At 30.9% G+C, this 6,000-nt stretch overlaps 1 protein-coding gene across 1 annotated transcript in view; it reads left to right on the top strand.

Annotated features, from left to right (window-relative positions):
* The first annotated feature begins 4,825 nt into the window (after positions 1-4,825).
* The window catches only part of LOC132930557 (uncharacterized), a 79,798-nt gene continuing 78,623 nt past the window's right edge, over positions 4,826-6,000 (top strand). Inside the window, exon 1 of the mRNA XM_060996493.1 lies at positions 4,826-5,040. The gene's annotated coding sequence lies outside the window, so the exon portion shown is untranslated. The remainder of the gene's footprint in view (positions 5,041-6,000) is intronic.

Raw genomic sequence — 6,000 nt, 5'->3', positions numbered from 1 at the left:
GTAGCAAAATAATATATTTTGTTATGTTATTTTTATTTGACTTTTTTGTCGTGTAACTTAAAGAAATTCAAAAAGGTACAATCGTACATTTTATAAATATTTGAATTCATAATAATATTGTATTTGTTGTACTTAACAAATAATAAACACTAACAATAAATATAGGTAGGTAAGTAAACTGCATTCGTATACATGAAAAATTACGGTATAAAATTAGGTACTTGCAAGATATGTCATTCAAGTTAAATCAAAATACAAATACGCCGACGCTAACGTAAAATATCATCGATGTACTGTCCAATTAATTCAAAGAAATGAAAGGAATTTCCTAAATTTTGTAATTTATTTACTGATGACTAATTACACTAATTGGTTTTTCGAGAAATCGGAAAAATGGAAAATGACTTAGCAGCAGCATAATATTTGTACTTTGATCTAACTTGGACGAGATACTAGAAAATTTCAAAAATAGCAAAGAAAAGTTTGGCAAAATTCCTAGCAATTTGTTCATGAAAGTTTTATAGCCCTAACATAATTTCTCGGTACCAACTTATCGGGTATGAAAAAGTAATTAAAATATTTTATATTCGTAAAGTTTTGTTTTGTATATGTATACAGATTGGATTGACATAGAAAAACAGTGGATTTGGTATAGCTTATTGTGCGTATATTCTTTTATTTAGAATGTAAATGATACTGCGTTATAATATTTTAGTTTCATTAATTCATATATTATATTATAAGTTGATTTATACTTATCACGAGTGCACTTACAATCTACTTGTGACATATACACTAGTATAAATATGCAATAGTATAAGTTGTTGTTGGATTTTAATTTAAATACATTTCCAACAAAATATACATTTTATTTGATATGTAAATTATAGCAGTGATTTAGAATACACAACATTAAACGTCAACTTGGAGATGATTATTTCGCAATCGTGAAAATAATTTTATTTGCATACAGGATACTACTAAAGGTTTATCCTTCAGTGTATATTTTATTAACTGTTCTATTATTTATATATACATATTTCATTTACCTTACAGCTATTCTATGTCATGGTATGAACAAATTATTTCCCGTTTGATTAAATTTGAGTAATATTCATCTCGATTTTAAAATAGTTAATAGATTTTCAGTATTCAATTTTATTAAATTGAAAATTAATCGTCGATCAATTAACGATTACCTATTTACAATGTTAAAAAAACTAAAAATGTCTCAGTATAGTGTACGTACTTCCATTATTATTTGTTTATATAACTATTAAAGAATACACGAAATGTTCGTATATATTTTAATATAAAAATCTAATTTCTCTTCTCCGCGTAAAAAAATTATCCATAAATAATATGTTTAGGTTTTTAGCGTCACGGAGTCAGAATAACCACTGCGATTGGACGGGGCGTAGAAAAAAGACTAATTCGAATTGCTCGTATGTATATTAGAAGTATAGCGGTATAAAGCCATAGATGCACTAGGTTACTAGGTTACGGGTTGTTTATATTGTTAAATGTATCATCGCAACATATTGTATAACAATAGCATGAAAATAACTCAAAAGTGTGGACATTTCAAAAACATTTATATTACTAAAATAATATTTTAATCATATTTCTAAATTACTAAATACAATAAATTTTTAAGTTTTGTATGAAAAAGATAATAGCATATTTGTAATACAGTAAAGTTATAATTGTATTTTTATTTTTCCATCTTTTCAAAGATGTAGTCCTAAAAAGATCTTCATAAAATATTGAGGATGTCGAGAGTCGATTTACATCTTAGAAATTCTTAAAAAATATATTTATTAGCGAGTTATTTAATACTGCCCAAATACAGATTGGTAGAGTGGCTTTATTTATGAGAAGATATTTTATAGATTTTTAATAATATTTTTGTGTTTATCGTATTTATTCATGCGGTTTGAGTTTTTCGCAACACTCACAGGATCACTACATTCATTAGTATATTGGACATCTATACTGAGTTTGCCGTATTGAGAAGTTATATGTTCAGCTTGAGGTTCCATTTGTAAATATTCGCGTTCTCGCGAATAATTTGTTTTTTTATGTGTTAACGCTGCATTTGCCACTCCGTAATTCTTTATCGTTGTTCAGGTATTAGCATAACTATCTATTACATGTTATCTCGGCGCTCGGCCAATATTCTCTGCATAATGCATGAGCTTTCCGAACACGGTCAATCATAATAATCGCAGCATGCTTATCGTGTCTCGAATGAACGCCGCACCGGCACGGGTGGCGTATAATCGGTCTACACTAACCTTCTGCCGGCTGTGCGGACGGTATCGTACGCGGCGTTTGGATCGCGGGTCTGACCGTTGGTATGCACCGGTTATTACAGTAAGGCACTGGAATTTGCAGATTCTAGAAAATAAGATCAATTTTTCTATAAAGAGGTTTAAAGGTCCTGCGTTAAAGTTGAGGGGTGGGGGGCCTACAGTGAAGTTGGCCCTCGCAAGTAAAAAAAAATTTTCTGGGAAAACCGAAACCATGCAAATTTTATAAACTCCATAGCAAATTCTAGCAAATAAGTAGCAATTTTTCTAAAGAGGTTTGAAGTTCCTGGGGAGGGGGGAGGACGCAACTTCACGCACATCGCAGACTTGTCTAGTAGATCTATTCTCGGTGACCGTACACGCACATTTCGGTAATAACGATAAACGATTGTTATATTGTAATGTCGTTATAAGCGTAACTATGACAAGTCTCGGGACGAGTTAAAACAGACTAAAACGACTGACAGTGAACGACGCCAGGTGCCTCCGGGCGGTGTTGGGTTTTCCTCAGCATAAATGTGCTATTCCGCGTGGGTATCGACGTGACTCTGGACTTTCTCCAGCGCCGCCAGACGTATCGGTGCAGTGCTGTGTTGAGTTTTTTCCTACCGTTGTCAGGCGTTACCGACGCGATGATAGGCGAGACCGTGCCTATAAATACGGGCACAAATCGCAAACCCGGTCAGTACACCCGCGGTTCTGTTAGGGCCAACAGTTAAAATCAACGGGAAATTAATGAACTAAAGAAAAAAAGAAAAAAAATCACAGTCCACTCAGATTCAAAAGCTCGCCGAAACAATTAATTATTTTTTTTTTTATATATAAAATCGAGCAAATGTTTTGTATTGCGATATTTTTGCTTTCAAAATATTCAATTTCGCAGCACATAATTCTATATCTATATTTACAATCTAAATACATCTAATAAGTTAGGTTTACATATACAATGTACACGGGTAATTTATAATTATATCATTACTGAGGATACAGAGATTGTTATATTTTTAAAATCATAATATAATTATGGGCTTATTGTATATAATGCGTATAAATAAAATTCATGATTTTTGTACCTAGAAAGGCCGGAGTAACCAACGAAAATTCTAATATGATATTCTGTAATAATATAATATGCATTTTCGATGTATAAACAACTATAAAGCATAAAAAAAATAACTTGTTATATAAAATATAGTTACCGTATTATAACAACAACAAAAGGGAATTGAATTACATGTTTAATAATAAGTTGGTTATTAGAAATGTACAGAATTTAAAATGTTATTGATACGAAGACAATATATAAATATTTTAATTTAGTCATCGTTTATAAAATATAAATATCGTTAATGTATGACCCAACACGTAAATTATGTGGGTACGTATAAATAAAACAATATAATAATGATAAATATTTAAAGACGTGCAGTCTCAATGTGTACCATCGGGCAAAACGTTTGTGATAATAATTTAATAACATAATATATTGTGGTACAACAACAGTGACTGATTCGGACGAGGGAGGGGTTAAAAAGGCCTTGACCACATCCACATCAAACACACTATTTTTTTTTAAACGAATTCACGATAGTTCAATAATTTAATAGTTTATCCGTGAATTTGTATTACAGGAATACGAGTATTTGTGCGATACCTGTATACGTTTTAAATCAATATTCCCTTCCTTGTAGATATTTTCATTCTAGATCCCGTACACAAATATAGCTAGTTACTATTCCTATACTTAAGTATACGTCTTACAAAGTTTTAGAATAGTGTAATAAAGGTATAACGTACTGTCAATAGTATATTGTCATTTAAATGGTAATAAAACATTACACAGAGTGTAGGCAAATTACAGAGAGCGTTTATTGCATTAATTGGGGCCAAAAGCACAAGTTAGTTTGGGCCCAATTATACACGTTATACACCATACAATATATAATAGTGTATCTATAAATTATCAGAATTTTTTCAAGTTGTCCTCTAATATGGTGATGGGGGAAAAGATATCAACATAATTAAGGAAAACAAAACTGAAATATTTTCAAAAATTATAATTTTTTTAAAATTTATTGTATAAAAAAATACTAAAAAAAATTGCGCAAAACGTAGGGGCCCTACATTTTAGGCGGCCGTTTAAAGTGCACGTGCGCCCATTGCACTTGCATAAATCTGGGTTTGATTACAGCAGTAGTAGACGACTGTGCGTGGAGATGGAGTAGGCGGTATAGTATATACGTGTACCACGGCCGTATGTATTGGCGAGTAATTTATTACAGTTGTCAAATGGGGGGGGGGGGGTAGAAGAGATGCAATAATAATTCCGATCAAATCAGATATGGAAATATATGTTAGATTGGGGTTGGATAACATGGTCTAGTTCACATGTGCTCTCATTTGTTACGTAACAGCCTCAGCCACATACGCTCAAACCGCGTGAGCGCTGAAAGCGGCCGTTTTCCCAAGAAGCACGCCTCGTCGTTTCCGTGTTGTGGCCGTACGACGTTCAGTATCGTTCAAAATGCGTTTGGGTGTGCAGCGCGACGCTGACGACCCGTAGACGATCCCCCGCGAATAGCGGTCATAAATTGCTTTTACGATTCACGTGCGTTTGTTGTTGATATCATAATAATTATTATAGCCACCTATAACTGATGGTAACGTCGTCAGATTTGACCGTGGATTCGAAAATAACACCGGAAATGCATTCGAGTACCGATTATGGGTAAGCTGTAGTTATTTTCAAACAATTAATGGTCATTTATTGACGGTCATAAAAACAATTACGATTGTACGCATGCTGGTAAATTCGGAAAAAATAGGATTTGATTTAAAGAGAAACGTAAAAAAATAAAATTGTTGGCAATTTACAACGAATGACTTCTCGGTCTTATGTGTAAGCTTTGGTATCTCGCCTATTATAATATAATAAGGCATAATAAGTACTCGTATATAAATCTTAGCTAGGTTTTGTATAGTAATATTATTTCTAATAATGAAATTAATATAAAATCACTGAAAATTCAGTTAATATTCAAAGATGTAATAGAAATTTAAAATTGTTCGAGTTAAGACAATATCTAGAATTTGGTTATTCACTTAAAGTTCAATTATTTTTCACAATTTAATATAATTATAACCGTCATCAGCAGAGAAAATATTTGTCTACTATAAAGATCATATTTTATGCTTGTATAGTAGAGTAAACCAAACAATATTTTTATCATATTTTTTTATGATCACTGACAATCTCAAAAATATCTATGTATCCTAGTAAATCTAGGTTAAGCAATTTTTTCTGGTTTGCAATGATTTACTATCCGTTTTAAATTGAACGACTTATACATTCCTGTATTTCACTTGTTTTTTCTTTAGTTTTTATAAATACTATTGTTATTTATACAAATTTTATACTATTATTTTAATAATAATGTGTTTTAATTCATTAAGACCTAGTACTTAGTTTAGTAAATTTGTTTACATTTTTTTTTCTAAAGTAATACAAATGATTGAAAAAAATTTATCGTTATTTAATATTTTATAATCATATAATATATGTATTATATTCAATATAGTTGTAGTTACCTGATTATTAATTTTAATAAATCGTAAATATTTTAAAATATAAATTGTTTTATATTTCTTATAACATGCCAAACATAGCATACTCAATGTATTTATATAG

The sequence above is a fragment of the Rhopalosiphum padi genome, chromosome 1 (assembly GCF_020882245.1).
Source record: "Rhopalosiphum padi isolate XX-2018 chromosome 1, ASM2088224v1, whole genome shotgun sequence".
NCBI lineage: Eukaryota > Metazoa > Arthropoda > Insecta > Hemiptera > Aphididae > Rhopalosiphum > Rhopalosiphum padi.
The sequence above is the reverse complement of the archived record's forward strand: the minus strand, read 5'-3'. Positions and strand labels throughout refer to the sequence as shown.